Genomic DNA, 23,930 nt, shown 5'->3' with positions numbered 1-23,930 from the left:
TGTATCCAATTATTCTGGGGGCTCTGAGCCCCATCCTGGGCTGAACGCCGGCAGATTAAACCTTTTAAACCCTGATGATTGTTTAATCTTATAGGGATAAAGCTCGCCTCCCTTTAGAAAAAAAAAATCTGCCCTAGCACTCGAAGCTTAATTTTTATTCTTCTGTGTGCTGTGAATTAGAACAGTCTAAAAAGTGAATGGGTCACAGAAAAAGCATAGCACTTCAGCACAGAGTTCTATCTACAACCAGAGTTTCGGCATAAAAGGTAGGGTGTATTGCTCCAAGGCACCCTCCTGTGTCTCTTCCCCCGCCAATCTCCGCACGCATGCAGACAAGTCACTATTCCTTCATTCAAACCTAAACATCAAGGTCGCTTTTATTTGAACTATAACCCCTTCAATGTTCATTCTTTTAGGGCCTAAGCCTGATGCTCCCGATGGGTTTTCAAGCTTCATCTGTTTGATGGTCTCACTAGGGACTAAAGTTTTTAGTCCCGGGTCTCTCCACTAGAGCAGTGAGGAAATGATTGTGTCTTGGGAGTACTCCTGATCTGCTGACAAAAGTTAATGCAGCCGATGCCTGATGGTAAAATCAATGCTGTTGGAACGAGGGCGCAAGGAGAGTGCAGAGGGCTGGACCGTCATGTAGATATACAGTCTACGGAAGCCATCCTGTCTTCTACTGACACATGGCCCCACACCCCAGCCCCTCCAAGCAGCCTTGTGAAGAATCATGCAAGGTCAGTGTTTTCGCGTGTACTTCTTTATTCCTGACAACGACCGTCATTCCACCTTGGTTCAGAAGGGCATCCTTCCAGGTCATCCTTGTTACCTTCAGGGATTATAAGAGCCAACTTTATGTTGAACCACTGAGCACGATATCATTATTGGGCCAGACAATATTCAGAGCGTATTAGACGCCCTTACTCATTTACTGTGCAGCTCATGTGTATGACAAACAAGACTTCTCTTCCCATGTTTTTGGATGAAGAGATTGAGGCACCGAGAGGTGAAGCGATTTGCCTGAGGACGTGCCCTTGGCTTACGGGGCACAGCCCGGGACTAGAGCCCAGAGTATCTGTGTCCAGCACCTGGGTTCCCGAATACCCAGTCCTGGCGCCCAAGGGAGCCGATGTGGTGCCACATCCTGCCGTCGTGTCCTGCTCTAACAAGCCTGCCCCCTCTTCCCCTTCTTGCCCCACGCTCTCTCCGCAGCACACCTCACACCCAGCTGTATAGTCGTCTTCCTAGTCCATTTATACCTGTTCAGAAAGTGTCAGTGACTCTCCACGGCCTAATGGTGTTGGGGCATGGGGGGTTTTTCACGAGCTCATCTCCATCTACCCAGCTCACGCCTTTCTCTCCACTCCCCTCCACAAATCCTACAAAGTCTCTCTCTGACACACTCACCTGGGTGGCCGGCTCCGTTCTTTAGCATACTGCGGTATCATTTTACAAGTCCAGGTGCCCCAAAACATTCGCATTCTCACCCACATGCCGCCCTCTCCGAAAAGGGCTTCTCCAAACTCCCCACCAGAAGCCAACACGCTCCTCTGAGATCCCATAGGGTTTCCCCCACATTTTCCTTCTTGCACGTCGTCCCTTTCTGTCTTACATTAGAGTGCTTTATACCTGTCCTTGCCCTATTGAGAAGTCACTGTGACACGTTCTATGTCAAATTCACCATCAAGAGTATCTAATATAATTCCTTGCCATGGTAGGCAGTGACTGTAAGTTGCCAAGATGTACCTATGATCCCCCATCACCATGCAGTAGCTTCCAAGGACCTGAACCTCCAGGGAGCTGCCTTCCTGATGGGCCCCACCAGACTCCTCCTTCCCATTGCCCCCCTGGAAAGGACATCTGCCATCCACAGGGACTGCGTGAAGGCATGGCAGATCTTTGAAAGGCTTGTAATCCTTAGCCTAAAGGCAAAAAGAAGGAACAAGGGTCCTTCCCCAAGTCTTCACTGCTGGCAGGTCCACAGAGACCTTTAGACGGTGAGCCGTTCTGTGTAAGAACTGAGTCTGTGACCTACACGAGGCTAATCATACGGGGATACGGTTTTAGAATCTGATAAGACACCTCTTTAAACGGAAAGTGGGAAAACGGGTCTCCTTTCTCCTTTTGGGATATGGCGGTTGAATATAAGGAAATTTGATACTTTCTCGTGTCTGTGCCCTTCCAACAAGAAATTTTGATCTCTATTCGTGACAGTGATTTGTTTTTCAGATCTTTGTTCCATACAATTTACCCAAACATAAGACCCATTCAGATGGCGTGAAGGAGCTGCACACACTGGTCACTTAAGATGCATCTTTACAAGAAACCAGAAGTGCTGGCATTTGAGTGAGCATTATTGTGTGTAGGGTGGATGACCCCAGATCACCCATCTACTACAGGAAAAATGATTACAAACATCTCTTGGTAAAACTTCCCTCTCAGATAATTCCATCACACAGAGATTTTCTTCACCCAAGTATCTCCAGGACGGTGCCTTGGCCTCTTTTATATCCCCCACAATGACTAATACATGTTCTCTATACATGGTGGGCACGTCGCACTTTGGCGGGCAGTCCTTTCGAACAAAAATTTCTGTCTGACCTATTTTTAGCCACACGTCCGTTGGAGGGAGCACATTTCCCCGCATGCTCAGTTTAAATGAGGGATTCTCCACCTTGGAACCACTGACATTTGGGACCAGATAATCCTCTGTTGGGGGAGGCTGTCCTGTGCATCGTAGGACGGTGAGTGGCACCCCTTGCCTCTACTCACAGATGCCATCAGAACGCCCAACGGTGGTGATCAACCATCTTTCCAGACATTGCCAAGTTTTCCTCTGAGGCAGCACTGCCCCCAGTGGAGAATAGCTGGGTTAGGTTAATAACACAAATATTTACAGTACGCTTCCCATGTGGCACGTATGTACTTCACGTAACTTGACTCATTTAAGATTTATGAGGTAGGTACTGTTATAGTTATCCCCACTTTACAGAGAGGAACTGGGCAGCTGGGATTAGAACCCAGGCACAGCTAACTAGGTCTGGGTTGTTTTTTTTTTTTTTTTTTTTTTTTTTTTTTTTGCTAAGAATACGTTTATTTTTTATCGTGATTCGATACACATAACAAAATTTACCATTTTAGCCATTTTAAAGTGTACAATTCAGCAATTCAGTGGCATTAAGTACATTCACAATATTCTGCAATCATTACCACTATCTAGTTCCAGAACATTCCATCATCCAACATGAGACTCCATACCCATTAAGCAGTCCCTCACCGTTCCCCTCTTCCTCAGGCCCCTGGTCACCACAATCTGCTTTCCATCTCTATGGATTTACCTATTCTGAACATTTCATATAAATGGAATCGTGCGATATATGGCCTTTTGTGTCTGCCTTCCTTCACTTAGGAAAATGTTTTCAAGGTTCATCTGTATCAGAGCATGTATCAATACTTCACTGACTTTTGCTGAATAACAATCCATTGTGTGGATATAATACATTTTGTTGATGATTTGGGTTATTTTCACCTTTTGGCTGTTTGTAAATAATGCTGCTAATAAGTTTCTGCTTGAACACCTATTTTCAGTTGTTTTGGGTAAATAATCAATCTATGCTTTTAATCACCCTCTAAACAGCCTCATTCAAATAATGCCCACATTTAAAAACATCCAGGGGTTAAATGCCAAAATTACTCTCATCTCCCTTGTTAACCATTAGCAACTCCCAGGCCTGGTGTTCCTGGTCTGGTTTTTACAGAGGAGAATGTTGTTTTCCCTGAGGCTTCTTCCAAAGCAGGCACTACTTAAGATACTTTTGGAAGTAGGTGGGACTATAAATAAATAGTGAAATAAGCTTACCACTTCCTTTTTTCCTTTTTATAAATAAGGGTTGGGATTCTATTTTTTATGGCCTCTCACTGTCCTTTTTTCTATGGTTTGGATCCCAAAGCCAAGAAAGAATCAGGTAACAAGAAGGCAGTTGGAAGGGTGTCAGATGAAGAGAGGGGGGCAATGGTGGGTCGGTGGGCAGGAAGACGTGGGAAAACGAAACCCAATGGGGTGCTTGTGTGCATGTAAAGTGCCCAGGAGAGAAAGATGGTGGGAGAAAGAGGCATACCCTTCCCTCTGTGCTGACTTTAGTCACCTAGCATCATAAACCCAGACGGGACCTCAGAATTCATCCACCCAATAGCCCCTCTCCACTTTGGCTCAGGCAAGCCCACCTCTGGGGACCATGACATTTTGCCTCATTTAGTACCAATTTCTAGAAAAGGTGATTTCTCACCAATCTGCAATTCTTCCACAGACTTCAAGTAAAGTCCACTCTGCGTTTTTAGGAGGGTTCATTGAAAATGTCACCATCCATCCCTGGTGAGTCTCTCTTTACTCTTCCAGCCCCAGCTCTTACGTTCCTGGGGCCTCTCTCACTTCTCTGTCCCTGGAGTCTGAGTCCCCCTTAGGGAGCGAGAAAGCCTGACCTCTGCCCCTGATGCAAACACTACCCTGCAGCTATAGGCAGCTGTTGCCTCGTGGAGGTATAGGAAATGAAAATCAATACTATTAAGGCTGGCGAGGGGGGTCGTGAGGAGAGCTCTCTGATACTTGGCTATGTCTGCGTGAAGTAGCTCGAGTCTGGGGGGAAAAGTTGGCAACGTATCAAATGTCTCATGTGTATTGATCCGATGATTGTATTTCCAGGATTCTCTTAAGAAGGTCTTCAGACCAAGAATTAAGTAGAAAAGATACATAGGTAAAGAGATAGATATTCATCGTAACAATAGTATCAAGCAATGAGAAAAGGCTTACCCACGCGATAGGGAGAGGTTAAATTATGGTGTAAAAACATGTAATGGACTATCACGTAGGCACTAACAAAGATGATTAAAATAACTGTTAATGATGAAGGGATATGCTCCTGAGATAATAGTTGGGTAAGAACTAGCCTCTTGAAACATATTTAGTATGACTCTCACTTTTTTAAGTACATTCACGGAGAATATCTGAAGAAAACACACCAGAATATCTCCAGCATAGCTTACTGTTGGAGGAAAGAAACCGTCATCTCTGGGTGAAGATATTTTAAATGACATTTACTTTCTTCTTTCTTTTCTGTACTTTTTGAGTTTCCTACAATGACTACATTCTACTGCCATTATATAGAAAGACAGATTTTGTAGGGTATTAAGGAGGGCACTTGTGATGAGCATTGGGTGTTGTACGTATGTAAGTGATGAATCACTCAATTCTACACCTGAAAAACCAATTTTATCCTATATGTTAACTAACTAGAATTTAAATAAAACTTGAAAAAAAGGAAAAAAATATATAGATTTTGTAAAAGTACCTTATAAAAACTTTCTTGGGTTTAGTGTGCCCAGATAATAAATCCTTAACATCATAGACCACCTTTGGGCTCGTCCAATCCTGCCTGCTCTTTTCACAGGTGAGAAACTGAGGGTCAGAGAAGTTTAATGATTTGTGTGCCCTTCGCTCCCATCCCATCACAGGGCTTCTCTACAGCTAGATCTAGAATCAGATCCAGGCTCTGGGTTCTCTCCCCTGTGACCCCTCTACCGTTTAGTGCTTCTTACCCTGGGGTCAACCTCAGAACCCCCAGAAGGCTTGTTAAAACACAGACTGTTGGGCCCTAGCCTCAGCATTTCTGACTCCATCAATGGGAGATCAGGCCTAAGAATCTGCATCTCTAACAGCCTCCCAGGTGATGCTGATGTTGGGACCACACTTTGAGGACCCATTTTGTGCTTTCCACTGAACCTATCGGTCTCAACCTTGAAGATACTTAGAATCACCTGGGAACAAACAAAGAAACAAAAGCCATGTTCCAATTCCATCTCTGACCAATTAAATCCAGATTTCTGGGGATGGACCCTGGATTTTAAAAAATCCTCCAGGGGATTCTAAAACGCTCCCGGCATGGAAAGCCGAGGCACTAATCCCAAGTGCTTCAACCCAGGGGATGGTTAGAGAAGATGGAGATATCCACGCGGTAAATGCTTAGTGAACGCCCTCCCCTCCCGCAAAGGAATCAATACCTTTTCAAACACAAAGTGTGACCATGATTCTATGCCACCCCACCCCCACCTCCCACTGTGCTGCTTAAAACCTCCATGGATTTTTAAGCTAAAAGCAAAAATCCATACCATGACCTACAGGGGCCCGCGTCCGGTCCTGCCACCTTTCCAGCCTTGCCTCCGATCCCTTTCCTCCTGTCACCTTGAGAAGTCATAACCATAAGCTATTAGTATGCTTTTAAAATTATTATCCATGACCCCTGCTAGACGACTAGCTTTATGACATCAGGAGCTGCGTGTGCTTTCATCACAAATAAGACCCCCGGGCCATACTTCGCCCCTGGCACAAAGTAGGCTCTTAGTAAATTTCACTGGATGAATGAATGAACGTCCATGGCTATAAAATATCTTGATGTCAGAGGGCCACATCACTGCCGGTCTACCTAGTCATTTTACTTCTGCGAGTCTTTGACATAAAATCCAGGGGTCAGGGCACCTGGGTGGCTCAGTTGGTTAAGCGTCGGACTCTTGATTTCGGCTCAGGTCTTGATCTCATGGTGTGTGAGATAGAGCCCTGAGTCGCCTGGCCCCGACCAGCGCTGGGCGTGGACCCTGCTTAAGATTCTCTCTCTCCTGCTCCCTCTGCTCCTCCCCTGCTTGCATGCAATGAATGAATGAATGAATGAATGAATGAATAAATGAGCACATAAATAAAATCCAGGTGCCATGCTCTTTAGGTCTCCTTTTGACCAAGTTGTCAGGCTTCTGGTGTCACAAGATGGGGCCCTGGAAACAGGGAGACCCTGCAGGATCAGGCCTTAAGGGACACAACCAGGCTTGGCACGAGCATAAAAGTAGCATCACGTATTTGTGGGGTACATTGTATGATATGATATCGTTCCTCTACGAGGAAGGTGGAGGGGGTGTCATTATCGTCATCTGACAGTTAAGGAAACTGAGGTCCTAACAGGCAATGTCCAGGGGAAGAGAAGCCAGTGTCTTGGTTTTCTTTCCATGGGAATCCCTGACACTTTGGTTCTAGTGGATCCACAGCGGTGGCTAACTGCTCACTGACACAAGGACTAGTTTCTCCTCTCTGCTCCCAGGGACCTCTTTAAAAACTTTTAAAATGGCACACTCCCTACAGTTCTTCTATTAACGCATCTCGAGGGATTAGCAGGACACCAACCCTAGCTTGGCACTCATGAAAGTTTTGTTGCATGAAAAGTAAATACTCATTTTTTTTTTTTTGCATCTTTCTACTTTTCTTGCCTTGCATTAAAATGACTTACAAGTTTTACAAGAGTCAGCATGTTCTCGTATTTTTCTTAGACCCTCAGTTCACTTCCCACACACATGTCTGGGGTTCTGGAGCTGGGTGATGAGTCTGGACTGCACGGTATTTCTTCAAAGCCACAAAACACGAAGTCCCGCCCAGAGACACTCGGCTAAGATGCTGCAGGCATTCAGTCAGCTTGAAATGAAAAAAATATATACATGCATACACACACACACACACACACACACACACACACACACACGCATATGCATGTACATATATAGGACTAGTGGATAAGAGGTAGGCAATAAGGTTTTTGCTGGGGCATCCTAGATCTGCCTCTCTATTCCTGTTGGTCAGTGAAAAAAACAGAAATTCTAAGTGAAGAGTAGCCCCAATTATTGAATGATAATCAAAGGGCCAGTTTTCTTTTCTTAATGCCACTAAGCCCAGCCTAACTGATCCCATGAACTCTGAAAACTACTAGGCCAGATGAATCTTTCCTTGCTCCCCCTCAGAACTTCCCTGTGTTTGCTGTATTCTCTGCTTGTGGTTTTCAGCCCTGAAAGAGGAAGAAGACAACCCAGGGATATGAGGGAACTGCAAACCCATCCCCATGACTGCTAAAGAAACGAGAGAGGGCGGGGGGGGGGCACCCTGCCATCCCTCCTGCCCAGGCCCTCATCAGAGAGGCAGGATCCTGGCTCTATCGGAGTCCACTGAAAATATCAGGTACCACCAGCTGCCCTGGCCGACTCCTAAAACTCCTGGCGACCTCCAAGCCTGCTGCGCCGTGGTCCGAGAAGAAGAGGGTTTTATTTCTGATGGCACAACATACCCAGCTGCCACTCCAATTGTTCTCCGGGGACAGATGGCCACTCTCAATACGAGAGACACAAAGGGCCGAAGGACTGGTCTCCCTGCCTCTTTTACGACTCATTTCCCTTTACACGCAGCAGCCAACGTTCACCCCAAACGGAAGAACCCGTGTGGGCTCTAAAATGGACCAAAGCACCTTACTGGGAGGAAAACAAATAGTTGGATACTTCTTGGGTTGAGTGGGCGTGTAATGGTATAATCACCGTCCTTCCCATACTATTTCTCCAGCTGCTTTATTGAGGCTGAGGTCAACAATTTTGCCTAAGTGCTGATGTGTCTCACGGGCTCCTTAGATGTGGACACAGGAGGTACTCTGCGAGACAGAATTTCCAGCTTATGTGAAGCCTCTCACACATTTCACCATGCAGTTGTCGTTGCTTTGTTTTTGTGTGCGGTTCTTGAAAGGGGGAAAAAGAAAGTTGTGCATCGGAGTGTAGTAATCCATTCGCTTAAACAAGAACTTCAAAACCCTTAGGTTTCTCAAATGCCAAGTTTAAGAAAGGCCGGCAGGGTTATTTTTGAGAGAGAGGAGCATTTGCGGAATCGAGTGCCTTAGCACGGCTTTCGAATATTTTAGGTAACCTTTTGTACAACTAAGACCCAGGGAAACAGTGCCCATTTTAAGGGAGAAGCCACTATTGCGAAATTCTCAGCTGCTATTTTCTTTCTTTTCTCATATTCCATAGCCATTTCCTTTTCTTTGTATTTCCTTGCTGTCGTGTGCCTTCCCAGTTCTGGCCGGAGAAGTAGGTGCTCAAAGTGATTGACTCGTGGGTTTTATCACAAAAGTCAGAGATGCTCAATTTCTGGCTTACGGCACCCAACTGAAGAGGAGAACCCTGGTGTGTTTCTCTCTTACCCTTTCACTGCCATTGCCGCTCACGGCAGCTGACCCTGAGAACCCTGCCAGAAACTGTAGGTTTGCTGAATTATATTTTCTTGTCACACTACAGCATGGCAATTTGCAGAGCAGAACACGCCAAACAGAGCCTCAAGCTACTTTTCCACCAGGTTCTTTGGTAAGCAATTGGGGTAAGGCACACCTTTATCGAAAGAAAAAAATCAAACTGACCCGCTATTTTCTGCATGCGAACGCTCCTATGTTGCAAACGATGACGATTCCGATGAAGTGGCTTTTCCGCAGTTTCACACAAAAAATATCTCAAATCCCCTACTGAGCTTTTACAGCGAACAATCACCCAAACAAAATAGTTTCTGACGCCATTCACAGCTGTGCAGCTCACGCTGCCCCGATATAGCTCCTGGGGGTATTTCTGAACCCAGCAGTTCTGAAACACGGATGCCTGCAAATTCCGAATACGAATCGAAATTTATTTCTGGTCTCCTGGGTGAGCGGTGACTGGGATTTTCAAATTCCACTACTGGTCCTCATAGTTGTGGGTTGACCGGCCTTATGCCAAGTCTATGACCCTGTGGCTCCTTCTCAGATTGAATGTCAGAGTGTGTGTGGTGATACAGACACTTCTCCCTTTCCTCCTTCCCTCCCTCCCTCCTCCCTTCCCTTCCCTTCCTTTCCCTTCTCTTCCCTCAGCAAAGAGTTATTAGACACCAATTATATATCAGGCCCTGTTTAACATCAGTGGGTTAGAGTAGTGAACAACTGACAAAGGTCTCCGTTCTCCTGGAGAGCAGACACAAACAGAACTAATACATACATTATATACTGTTCCGGAAGGGGAGAAGCGCTAGGAAGAAAAGCAAAGTGAGAATACAGGCTAGAGATAGAGGGCGCAATTCAAAACAGGATAGTCAGGAGAGGCTTCACTGAAAAGGTGACACCGCAAAGGACACTCCCATCTTTACTCGGAGGGATGCGAGCAGCCACGGCAGGGCTTTGAGTGGATTTGTGCTGTGATCTGAGTGACGCTTACCGAGTGTTGCTCCGCCTGCTGCGTTGAGGACCATAGGAGGGCGAAGGTGTTAACAGGGAGACCAGTTGGGAGGCTATTGTGGAAATGCAGGTGAAGAGAAGACAGCGGATCGGACGCGGGTAGGAGCGGTGGAGGTGGTGAGCGGCGGTCAGATTCTTGACAGCTTGTCAACGCGGAGTTCCCAGGATGAAGGGACAGGCCAGGTGTGAGGTGCAAGAGAAAAAGAGGCCTCCAGGATGATGACACAGTTTGGGACCCGACTAACTAAATAGATAGAGTTTCCATCGAATGAGAGGAAGAAGATGACAAAAGGGGGAAAAGTGACGGAGAACGTCAGGAACTCCATTGGGGGTGTTTAACATGGAGGAGGCAGCTAGACATGGAAACCTGGAGCTCCAGGGAGAGACAGATGCTGGGGATACACCCCTGGGAGTTATCATGGGGCAATGGATTCACAGTAAGGGAGTCTCACAGAAGAGCAGAGGCTCGTGGACTGAGCCCCGGGGCACTCCAACTATTATGGGGTCAGGAAATTCAGAAGGAAACTGACCAAAGCGAAAGAGAAGGCAAATTTGATATTCTGGAAGCTGACTGAAGAGAGGATCAGTTGTATCTAATGCTGTTGATAGGTCGGGTATGATGGGGACTGAGAAAGGACCAAAGGATTTAGCACCATGAGAGTGAGTGGTCACCTTGACAGGAGCAGTTTCCAAGGAGTGGAGAGGGGAAGCCTGATCGCAGAAACTTTGAGAGAGCATGGGAGGAGCACATTTGGGGTGGTGTGGAGCCGGTACGGGGGTGCATGGAGAGCCAGGGGAACAGCAGCAGGAAGGGGTGGCGAGAGGTGGGGTCGAGAGAGGCTGTTTTCCCTTGTAAGAAGAGAAGAAAGCCACTGAGATTTCCTTTGTCCACCATAAAACCATGGCCCATGTAATAAAGAGTCTGACTTCATTTTTGGTTATTTGACTGCTGACAGCTTTCAGGTCAATCAGAAGGCCTGCGGGCCCCCTCCCTCGATGCCAGTGGGAAGTCAAAACCAACACAAGTCTCCCCCTAACCAGCCTAAAGTTGTACCCTGTAGCTGTCTCCAGCCCTCTTCAAACCAGCTGGAAGGTCTGTCCTGCTCGCCCTAGGGAACCTCATTAAGTGAGTAATTATACTTTTCGTATCCTCTTGACGGGCGTGTGGCATCATCAATTTCAACACCAAACCAAATTTTGCGTGGGAGGTCCACTCCACTTCTGTGAAGTGACCACAATAGCCTATTAGGACCAGAAATCATCTTAGATGTGGCCCGTGACTCTGACCCTGCTCGGAGACCGTGCCTCTTACTGCTTCCCACATTTTGCCAATGCTCAGAACCTGGGACCCATTCTCTGGACACATGATATTCTTTTGTGAAGCCATCCCTCTGCAATATGCTCCCCACCACTTGAAACCTACAAAATAGATTAGAATCACAACAGCAATGAAACAGAAAACAATGGTCCTAACAATTGGTGAGCATGTATTGTGCTGGGCACATTAACCATTGCCTCATTTAATCTGTCTCATGACACGTATTATCATCCCCATTTCATAACTGAGCTAAGAGAGCTTTCAGTACTCAAGTTGTGCAACTATTAAGTCGGACTGGAACGTGGGAAGAGCTGCTCTGGAGGTCCTACTCCTAAATCTCATGTGATTCTTCCTCCACATATTTGTCCCCCAGTAGGATGTAATGTCCTGAGAAAGGATTTGCTGCATCCATATTTTCTAATCTCTTTAGCAAAAGGAACTCCCAAGAGCACTCAACAAAGGTTTATAAATAAGTGAATGTGCCTGGTCTGATCCAATCTCCCTATTTCACAAAGAGCATAATGGCAAGTTAGTTGCACAGATTCACACAGCCAGTTAGTTGTAGAGACAGGACATTGACTGGAGATCCAAGCTCTTTCCTGTATGCAACACCAGATCTGGTCAATATCATGTTCTCCCAGGATGCACAAGCGAAGCCACACACACACACACACACACACACACACACACACACACACATCAAACATAGGCAGGAAATTGTCAGACAATGTGCATTGTTAAAATCATCTTAGAAAGTAATTCGGACATGTGTATGAAGAGTTTCAAAATATTATTAAGTTCTCTAATTCAATTCCTAAGAATCTATCCTAAGGAAATGACCCTAAATACAGAATGGCATTCAGAGCAGCATCATTTCTAATGCTAAAAATGGAATATATTGTGCATAGCCTAACTTTAGGAAATAGCTAAATAAGTATGACACTCAAGCAACAGGCAAAAATGAAGTTTGTGAAGCATATACAGTAACATGGCTGAAATACGCTATGTAAAAATAGCAGGATACAAAATTATAAATGTGCTATGCTTATACATATATATAAAAATCCAAACTCATACAGAAATCACTGTAAGGAAGTAGACCAATGCCTATATTTTCTTTATGTTTCAAAATTCCTTTAATTGTATTACCTTTGTGATTCGAATGAGAAAAAAACCAAACTTTTGCTATGGAAATATATATATTTATACATTATTATTATTATTATATGTGTATAAATATATACGTACAAAACTATGTTTTTTTCCATTTTGCATCAGTTTCATTTTGTACTAGGAGGGCTTTATCTTAGGAAACAGATTAGGTGAGTTTTAGACATAACTAGAAACTGGATAAATATAAAAGTTTTAGAGTCCTCTGTGGATCTCATAGCTATATTTAAAGAAACTCTCAGATGTACAAAATTAAGTAGTTAAGTAACATTATTGGAAATGAAAACTCTTCACCTAACAGGAAGGATTCACTCTCTGTGGAGCCTAAAACATGCCATTTAATGGCCTTCATTGATACGAATTAAAGTCTTCCCAAGATACATGAGAACGTTATTCCATAAAAAAGACATGACTTAGGTTAAATCTCTGAAGAGTTTTGACCTTGAGCCAAGAGCAATAAAAGTTTTAAAAGAGAAATACTGTTTCTATCGTAGATATTATTGTTTGTAACAGGAGCCAAAGGAATAAAGAATAACTATGGTTGTACAACATAGATTTTCTCTAAAGAAACTTATTTAGACCCATAAAATTACATCCTGACATGTATAATATAGCTATCAGAATTTAGATTTTGTAATATATCAATAATGATTTGGGATAGCAGAGCTTCTATTTTCTAGTTTAACTTTAAAAAAAAATTTTTTTTAACGTTTATTTATTTGTGAGACAGAGAGAGACACAGCATGAACGGGGGAGGGTCAGAGAAAGAGGGAGACACAGAATCTGAAACAGGCTCCAGGCTCTAAGCTGTCCGCACAGAGCCCGACACGGGGCTCGAAATCACGGACCTGGAGATCATGACCTGAGCCAAAGTCGGACGCTTAACTGACTGAGCCACCCAGGCGCCCCTAGTTTAACTTTTTTTAACTTCAGTTTTGCCATAATAAAAATAAAACACGGCTCCATTTTTTTTTTTAATCAATAAGTAAAGGTTCCCCTCCATCTCCTCAAGAGCTGTGTAAGAAGCTAACACTGTAATTGGCAATGCGCTACTACAGTTGAAAATGCTGAGCGCTTCTCAGACCCCATGGTCATAGAAATGGCAGTTAAACTCTAAAAGTGGTGAAGGGTTAGGGTGCCTGGGTGGCTCAGTGAACCAAGAGTCTGACTCTTGATTTTGCCTGAGGTCATGATCTCACAGTTCATGAGATTGGGCCCATGTCGGGCTCTGTGCTGACAGCGTGGAGTCTGCTTGGCATTCTCTCTCCCTCTCTCTCTGCCCCTCCCTTGTTCTTGCTCGCTCTCAAAATAGATAAATACACATAAAAAAATAAAAATGGTTACGAGTTTTTGCTTGATAAGAATTCCTTGTTATGAGTAGACTCGAGGCGAAGTTGTCTGGGTTCAAATTCCTGCTCCAACCCTTCCCAAGCCAGATGACCTTACACCAGCCAAGTCACTTAACTTCTTTGTGCCTCATTTCCTCAAATGCAAAGCGTGGATAAGTACCCCGTAGATGATTAAATGTGCAATTTAAGTTGTAAGCTGTAAATTGCTCAGATCCATGCCTGGCATCATTTATATGTATGTATGCATATATAATCTAATGAATAAATTAACTTTAGTGATCACGCAGGTGATGCTTTCAAAGCAAGGCCTGATCTCAGGAGGGCGTTGACATCCGAGTATAACTAAGACTACCTTTAAGAGATGTGGCAAAAAAATAACTTTCTGACCGGCCACAATTAAAACCATACGGTCGTTTTAATTTGACCAGACCACTAGAGAGCTAAGCATAAGCCGTAAGTATTTTGATCACCGAAGGCAGCTCTTCATGACATATGGTGGGGGTTGCGTCGAAGATCTGTCAGTGCTGCAGAGACAGGCTTGCATCTTGAAATATTTCGATAGCAGAAGAAAAAAATGGGACGAAGCGTGTATTTTGGGAGGTGAATTCGCAGAAAGCAAACTGCGTGGAGGAAGAACTTATATTGGTTCTTATAAGAACCAACTTATATTGGTTCTGGGATAGAAACGTGGCTGGTAGTTCGGTCCTGGGCTCTAGCGTTGCGCTGAGGAAAGAGCCTTTCGGGCTCTTGGGGACTGTGATGAACGGAAGCAGGCCAGCCTGTGAACGTGTGAATGGGCTCAAACTCTTCACTCTCGACTTCCTCGCCTTGCGTATTATGACTGGGTGTTGGGAGCGGATGGAGTTCCTTGCTCCTGGGATACAGCGACTTTTTTGGAGCCCTGTGGAGCAGAGGGCACATTTCCAAAAACACACCCTCAGCTACTTTCAGGGGTCCCCAGGCCATCCGTGGTACATCACGAGTGACCATTTTCAAAGACAGTCACGCCAAATTCAGCAGTGATGGTTTAGATTTATTCCTTCTTCCCAATTGTTCTTAGACTACTCACAGGACGTGACGCGTATTTTGTGCCGACCCCCTTGTTCTCTACCATCACTTGGGTTTCAAACTGGGATTCCTTATAATATCAGTTGCTTCTAGTTGTTCTATGGTTAAATAAGCTGCAAAAGATTCTACATATATCCCTTTCTTAGAGATTTACCATTTACATTACTGTTTAGAAGTATCAGCGTTTTCCACACTCAGCTGTAACCACGTAAGGCTGATGAGTATACGGTGGTACGGGTGTTCGGGAAACTATAATACTTGACACGTAATCTCAGGATCGTTCTGAGGATTAAAACGGATCACGCGCAGGGTTTGCAGTGCCCCAAACGCAACGAAAGCTCAGGAGAGGTTTGCCACGATTATTATGAATAACAACTACTTTTTAAGTAAACGTAGCTGGTGGCATCCCGCGGTATCCTTGAATGAGGCGCACATAAGCAGAACGGGAGTGGTCTGGCCACCTGGCCCTGGGTGACACTCTAGGGAGCAGAGATGGCCACTGCGTGTCCTTTCTCTTCCACACGATGAGGCATCCGGGGCCAGTGGATGAGGAAACACGAGGAAACGTAAGCAGAGGATAACTGGTCACAGGTGATGGTTGGTGGCCTAAAGTGCACTTCAGGACATCGGTTCCAGGCAGGCAAGGCACGACCTCTGGGCACTCATTCTCAGGTTTGTCTACCAGCAGAGATTGGACACAACATGCTGGTTCTTGTGGGCCCCTCCGAGTTGCTGTGACGTCTCGATGGACCGGGCCCAGGGTGTCATCTGAATCCTAGCATTCCACATCCTGACCTCTAAGCTCCCTGGTGCCAGTTAGTCTGAAGTCCCAAGACACAAGGTCCTGGCATCCACCCATCTTGTTTTCTAAACCCCGTGATGGATAAAAACAGTAGTCTCTTAGCCCCAAAGGACACATCTTAAACAATATGAGTCCACAGGAAACTGCCCTCTTGCTGATTTTCCTGTATCCTTCCAAAAACTGCTGCATTCTGGCAAAAGCCCAAAAACCAACCAACTACCAAGATCCTTAGGAGAAGGAATACATGTGTGGGATGGAGGGGTCCTTGGGGGGGGGGGTGCCGCTATTTTGAGCTTGCTTGCCTGGTTGCAGGCAGTGTTACATACAGTACTGAGAGCTATGCATAATGCATTTGTATTTTAGTTTCCCTGTGCAAATAAAACAAAGTGAAACAATGGGTAAATTTTTTCCACTACGAGAAAAACACAGTTCCAAGAATATTAATTGGTAGGTTAAATGAATGTAAGTTTATAGACACCCGAATGTTTTAATGAGTATGGAACGTAAAGTATTTCTACGCTATAGGATAATAGAAATCTATAGCATCCAGTCCTTGTTCTCATTCAAGGCAGTTCAAGGACTAAGAAAAGTGTTTATCGCCCAGGAACTTTTACCTATGCAGGGCATTGCTGTTCATCACTGCTGTATTTCACACCTGAAAGTTCCTTTCCCTCTTGGCATATTTTCAGTATTGATTCATCTCCATAGTTGGCACTGTCCTGAGAATACAAACCCTTATTGCCCGAAAATAAAGAGATTCTTCTGCTATGTATATAACTTAAAATTTGAGTTTATATAAGTATATGCCTCAAATCCCAGTAAGCTGGGGCCATAGCTGTAAACTTGGACCCCTTAGAATACGCTCCATCCCATCTGACATCATCCTTCCTCTTTGTTCACCTTGCTGACTCCTATTCATCCTTGCAACCTCCCCTGGGCCCCTCATCACTTTCTCCAGGAAGCTTTTCTTTGTGTCTGGCTTAGCTCAGACCATTCTTTACGTAACTGCTTTTCTTTTGGTACCGTTTAACCCTAAATTCTACATGGTCATGTCGGTCTTGCTCACCATAAATCGTAATTGTAATCGTAAAATGTGTCAGTTCAATGTGGTTGGGGCGAGCCCCTGGGATCTCACTTCTTCCCACCGCCCCTTCCCCCCCCCCCATTTCTGGCCTTGTAAAACCATCTTTTCTCACGTTTGAAATGAGTACAGAGGTACCTGTAAATCACTCTATCTGAGGAGCATCCTGGAAGCAGGAAGCCGCAGATCGTAAAGATCAGATGGTTACCCTTATCTCACAAGACAACTTTTTGCCTTTAAAACGGGCACCTGCTGGGTTAACGACAAAGCCTAAGAAGTCACTAACTAGCACAGGGCATGGCACATAACAGGTGCTCAGTAAACACTGGCTGGATCTGAATTTACCCTCACATTTCTATTGTTACAATAGGGTAAGGGTGCCTTGGAGGAAGCGGAGGGTGTCTTCAAGTTCTGTTCTGGGGGTATGTGAGGTATGGGCGTTAGGAATGACCTGGCCAATAATGCAGTGGTTCCCAAACTACGTTGCACCTTACAATAACTTGGGGGGGGGGTCGTCTTTAAAAATTCAGATGTCTACTTGCCACCCTAGATCAATTACACCAGAATATCTACGGGAGGAAGCTAGGCATTGACATTTTTAAGAGATGCCCTGTGGTTCCAATGTGCAGGTGCCAAGAGAAATCTGCTTCAAAAAACACTAAGGGTTGCAGTGAGATTGGAGCTGCTGGTTTGGAAAAGGGGCAACCGTACTTGATTTGTCTTAGTGACAGAGGGAGGAGGCCGAGGGTAGATGCTGACATAGTTGATCTGCCAGGTATATTCTGTTGTGTGACGGCTCCTTTCCTTCCATCTCCTCTTTTCTCTCCTCCCGGTCTCTTCCTCTTGCTGCTGCCTCATTGGCTGTTTGGTCACTACTTGCAGCGGTAAAATCGAAAGAATTCTGAATACAGGATATCCATGCCTCCAGAGGCTTCTCCTATACTACCTGTGAGTTTGCTGGAGGTTTGTTCTTGCTTTTCTGGATGTCTGTGAGCCTGGCATGCTAGGAGGGGAGGCAGGGTGAGCCAGAACCTTCCTGGGCTCTAGGCTGATGTCACCCTGACTAGCAGGTGCTGTCAGGCTGGTGTCACCTAGTAGGTGTATACGGCTTTCCCAGCAGAGGTCCCTGCTGCTGTGGGCTGCTCTGTGAAGTGGGTTTGCTCCTGGAATGGGCTGATTGACCTCAGAAAGGAATTCTTCATTCCCTCTCCCAGTGCACAATTAATCCGATGTTTCATGTCCTGAGGCAATTGGGGGGCCTTTCTGGCTTGATCCACGGTGGTCTGACCTAATGAAGAAACCTGGAGTTGGGTTGAATGGGGAAAGTTTGATCTGTACGGGGAGAAGGATTAGCAAGGATCACCTTGGGCTGATTTCTCTGGGGTGACATTCCCCTTTCAAATGGAAAAAAAGAAAATAAAAATTCCCAGTGACATGGGAAACCAGAGGAGGGGGAGCCATAGTAAGAGAAAGAGAATTAGTACCGTGTGAAAAAGAAGTGAAGATAAAAAGCACACGAAGGAGGAAGTATGACAATTCTTCTAAAGATCCTACAAGTCTTGGGGTGCCTGGATGGCTCAGTAGGTCGGGCATCCGATTTTGGCTCCGGTCACGATCTCACTGTCCGTGGGTTCGAGCCCCACGTCGGGCTCTGGGCGGACAGCTCAGAGCCTGGAGCCCGCTTCAGATTCTGTGTCTCCCCCTCTCTCTGCCCCTCCCCTGCTCATGCTCTGTCTTTCTCTCTCATATATAAAATAAAAAACATAAAAAAAAAAATCCTACACGTCTTTCAAAAGATACTTGAGAATACATTTTTTTTTTAATTTTTTTTTTTCAACGTTTATTTATTTTTGGGACAGAGAGAGACAGAGCATGAACGGGGGAGGGGCAGAGAGAGAGAGGGAGACACAGACTCGGAAACAGGCTCCAGGCTCTGATAAGTCAGCCCAGAGCCCGACGCGGGGCTCGAACTCACGGACCGCGAGATCGTGACCTGGCTGAAGTCGGACGCTTAACCGACTGCGCCACCCAGGCGCCCCAAGAGAATACATTATTTTTTTAAAGTTACAACGCGTGGACCCAACCTTTCAGAGCCCTCTGAGGGGGTGAACCTGACTCCTGATCCACCACGGTCCTGGCAAGGAGCATCACCGTGGGAGACGCAAGAAGGGAAGGGAGACGCAAGAAGGGAAAACCTGAAACCACATGAAAGGGAACAGGGAACCGGTCTCTCTCGGTTTAGTGTAACTTAATTCAAAAGCAGGGGAGACCTTTTTGTGAAAGAATCCCTGTCCGATTCAAGGCAACAGGGTTCTTAACTGGCTGAAGTTCACAAATGTGTCTTCTGGGCATTACATCCGTCCGTTCCCGAATTCTGATATTTCGCCACACCCTTGGATCCTTACACAAAGAACTGTGCAGATGAGATAGACAAAGGGGAAGGCCAAAGCAAAATGACTTATCTTCTTGGGCGTATTTGCCAGAATAAAAGCACATCCTTTCACATGTCCAAGTGACTGAGGGAAACTGAGACTCTTGATAGGGGACAGTTGATAAATATCTTGATCTGATTGGAAAGTCTCCTGCTTACGACACATGCATGTTTTTTTTTTTTTTTTTTTTTTGGTCCTGTGTTATGATCTTAGCCAAGTAACCTGATGTCTTAAGGCCTCAGTTTCCTTGCTTCCAGAACGAGGGCTTAGCCAAAACCACGTCCCATCTTCAAATGTGCAACAGACATGAACTTCAGCACTGGTTCTATGGACGCCCTTGAAAAGTTAAAAGTTAGGGATGAGACAAGTAACCAGATAATTACGTAATATCGGAGCCACGGGAGAACAGAGACGGGACAGCCAACAGCGGAATCCTGTGCGAAGCACGTCGGTGTGTGCGTGTGTTATATATACCGTCAGCTACGGTGGCACCCCCTTAGTAAACTAATTGTTTAGTTGTGTAATTTGCCTAGAGACTCAAATGGAACCAACACACCCCACTAATTCTAGCACCTTCACGATCTAAAAATAAACGCTTCCATGTTATCCGACAAACACCCCTACTCACAGCCTGTTGAAAGCAACCCCCTCGTCGTATCTGCCCGTCACGGGGAAAATTTGAAATTAAACACAAATGAGAAAATCGACAGTGTCTTCTGGGACCTCGAAGAACAGGAGGCTGAACTCTGAAAGGTTAAAGGTGGATCTCTGACTATGGCCCACGTGGCCCACTAAAATTGTTGATGGGAAAAAGAGCGGGCAGTTGAAACTGTAACCTTACTACCACTTGTTTGGAAGCTTTAGGTAGCGTGCGTGAGTTTTAAAATACGTGTTAATTCGTAAGTAGAGCCCACTGAGCCGTGGGCAAGAATCGGATTAGAACGACTCGGGTACCGCTGTACAATTCATCAACGTCGGGGCGCCTTGCTCCCTGGGGCCACCCAGCTGACTTCCCACGGACTGAACTGGCGCCACGTAGGACGGCCAAGCGCTTCAAACACTGCCCCTTTCAACACTTGGTTTCTCCTCGTAATTACTTCTTGTGTTTCCCTCCTGATACTCGTTTAAATGCTAAATAAAGGGAGAGAGTTCTCCAAGGTGAGAGGCTCACGGTTGTAACCTGGAGCTACCTCAGACTGAAAATTAAAATCAATTATACCCCGTGTGGGTATAATTATAGTAACTTAATGAGTAGGAATGTAAGATGATCGTCCTCTGGGCAACGAACATACTTGGTGACGTGAACGAGTGTGACACACACGCTGCTCAGCCCTTGTCAGATCGTTCCAGAGTTCGGTTCTGAGATCGGCTCAGGTGGGTCCGCAGGAGCGTGAAGGGCTTAGAGAAAGGTCTCGGGGGCTGGGGATGCTGGGAGCGGCCCTCTGCAACAAGGTGACAGTCCCGTTATTACCCAGCTTTGAAGGCAGAGGCGGCTCCTGGCGCCGGGTGTGAGGCAGCCTCAAGGGTATGCGTGACTTGACAAGAGGGCACTGCGCCATTATTGCTGTGGCCAGGACAAGATGGCCGGCCTGAAGGAGGCCCAAGGTCGGCCCAGAGAGTGCCCGACAGTGGCACTGGCCACAGTCACCCGCTTTGCTAGAGGTCTTAGAGCCCAGGGCCACATCTCACGCTCCTGAGCCAGACCATCACTAGGGCAAGGACCCTGGGTGGCTATTCCACAGCCCAGAATAATCAAATAACGTACGAGAATCAAGAATGTTCAGAGGTACCCTTGATGAGCCAAAAAGTCTGCCAGATATCCTGGACCGAGGGGAATGCCAGTGTTGCTTCTGTATGACTATGGCGTGAGTGAGTTGGGTTGAGTTATAGATGACTCCCCTTGGATCTTTCAGCTCCCTGTGCTTCTGGAGAAACAGGGCAGGCTGTGGAGCACTGTCTACAGCACTGCGAGTACAGACTGGAGCCTACACCCTCCCCCAGCCCCTACCACGTCTGCGTTTTTGAAATCATCAGACCGGTGCTTTGCCAAAGTGTCCTGCAGACCATCTAGAGAACATATCACATTTCTGGCCCCCTTCTCACATCTATAAGTCAGAGTTGAGGTAGGGGAGGGGAGGCGGGGATCCACATTTTAAACAAACGTGCCTCATGATGTTCATGCACCGTAAGGTTGGGACTTGGCCCACCCCCCGCCCCCCGCCCCAAGTGTACACAGTCATCTGATAGCTCAGGGCATGAATGGGCACAGGGAAACCTCACTTTTCCCAGGGTGTTTGCTCTCAGTCGACAAGGATCCTTGTTCTGTCCTTCTATCCCTCACTCCCCATCCTCTCGCCTTGGTGTCTACTATGGTCTAGGCCAGGCACTATGGGGCTGCAGGAAATGAAAGATGAAAACGACATGGGTCTTGACTTCAAGGAGCGAGTACTTGGTTTAGCTGAGGAGACAGACATCTGACCAAATAATCACAAAACACTATAATACAAGCTGCAGAAAATGTAGCTACAAAGTGTTCCAGGAGCAGGGTAGATGGAGTAATAAATTTAGAGGGGGGGATGGGAGGTACTCCAAGATCAAGGTCAGAAAAGTCTTCAAAAGGGAAGTGACATTGACACGGACTTTGAAGGAAGAGCAAGAATTTGTTAGACTGAGAAAGAAGAAAGGGGCATTTAAAAAGTGTACGACCAAGTTTGAAACAGATCTGGGGACAAGTCTGGTGTCGCCCCCAAAGAGTCATTATTATGATAGAGTTTTATTATTATGGGTTTCGACTCTACCTTGAGGCCTGCAGAATGGATCAATTCTTCTGAAGATTCTTCTCAGCTACCCCCAAGTTTAGTTGAGATGGGAAAATGTTTAGTGGCCTTGCTTTGAGCACAGGGTTGCCCTTGCTCTTGTTAACGTGGGGTGAAAGGGGGGGGTGGGTGGAAAAGGCTAGGGCAGCACACGGTCGGTGGAACCCAAGAAACCTGGCTCCCATGTGCCTGGGGGTGAACCACAGCCCTCAGACAAGGTGTCAGGTTATCCTGCATTCTCTCTGGGGTGAAACGCATTGTTTGGATCCAATAGCTATCAAATAACACTTGACACGCCTCCCTACCCCCTGGTCCCTGCCCCTTGTTTGCCACAGGCACGGCTGAGCTGAATGTTTTGAGCTTTTAAAAATAATACTTGTAAGATGGATATCAGAAAGCGGACCAGGAACAATGGTACCCATTCAAAACCTGGACTCCCAGAGTTCCTGCACTGATGGGGAAAACCACCCACAGATATGAAATAGGAAGTCAGGAACCTGTGTTTTCACTCTGGTTTTGCCACCGGCCAGTTGGCACGCCTTTGACTTCCTGTGTGTCCTCAAAGGCGAAGTGACTAGATAAATTCCAAGGCCCCATCTATCTTTAAATTTATGATTCTACCAGATTGTTTTTCAAACCGCAGTATCTAGTTGGCATTATTATTATTGTTATTGTTAATTCTGCATTACTAGCAAACTGGGAATCTCTACAAGGCAGTCCTGGAACATCATGAAGGCAGTCATTATGTCGCTGCTTATTATAATGTCTTATAATGCTATGATTCAATTATAGCATATTTTAATATTTTTAGTGGCATGCTAGAATTAGCTCAAATTGCGTGCCTCTCTTCCCAGCTTGATTCTGTGACACCATGTTGGGAGCCTGAAGTCAGCCACGGTAGGAGTATGTACACAATACAAGTAGGCAAATATCAGGTTTCCGTCCCCTCTCCCAGAGGGAAAACACTCCCGGTTGTTAAACATGTGTAGCAGCATAACACAGGTTGTGGTGTTTCTAAAGGGAATCCATAAAATTACTTTTTAGAGCTCAAATAAGATTTAAGGTGGCTGTCTGGATCATGACTTTAACAATTTTTTTTTAAGTTGGCTCTTTGAAAAATACACCAAAGTGTTTGTTACAAAGTCAGAGCTGTTAACATAGACGTTCCATGCCGTAAAATGCACTCATTTTACGTACACCGTTCTGTGAGCTTTGACAAATGCGCGCAGCCACGTACCCATCACCGTGTAGTAGGACTGCCCTGCTTCGTTCCCTTGGAAGTGGGCATAGCCACGTGACTTCCCGTGGCCAATGAAATGGAACTAGGGATCAGCATCGCTTTCAGACAGAAGCTGGAAGCACAGGTCATAGAAACAGGACACTACTGGGCATGTACCGTGACGGGTCTGGAACATGAGTAAGAAATAAATGTTCGGGGCGCCTGGGTGCCTCTGTCGGTTGGGCGTCCGACTTCGGCTCAGGTCATGATCTCACCGTTTGTGGGTTCAAGCCCCGCGTCGGGCTCTGTGCTGACAGCTCGGAGCCTGGAGCCTGCTTCGGATTCTGGGTCTCCCTCTCTGTCTGCCCCTCCCCCACTCGCACTCTGTGTGTGTGTGTGTGTCTCTCTCTCTCCAAAATAAATAAACATAAAAAAATTTAAAAAAGAAAGGAAGAAAGGAAGGAAGGAAGGAAGGAGGAGGAAGGAAGGAAGGAAGGAAGGAAGGAAGGAAGGAAGGAAGAAGGAAAGGAGGAAAGAAAGAAAGAAAAAAGAAAGAAAGAAAGAAAGAA

General features: G+C 45.8%; 1 protein-coding gene across 1 annotated transcript in view; it reads right to left on the bottom strand.

The window, feature by feature from the left end:
- The window catches only part of CHN2 (chimerin 2), a 300,935-nt gene that overhangs the window by 36,061 nt on the left and 240,944 nt on the right, over positions 1-23,930 (bottom strand). The window lies entirely within an intron of this gene.

Source organism: Lynx canadensis, chromosome A2 (genome assembly GCF_007474595.2).
Source record: "Lynx canadensis isolate LIC74 chromosome A2, mLynCan4.pri.v2, whole genome shotgun sequence".
In the NCBI taxonomy this organism is placed as follows: domain Eukaryota; kingdom Metazoa; phylum Chordata; class Mammalia; order Carnivora; family Felidae; genus Lynx; species Lynx canadensis.
Note: the sequence above shows the minus strand (reverse complement) of the source record. Positions and strands in the feature narration are given on the sequence as shown.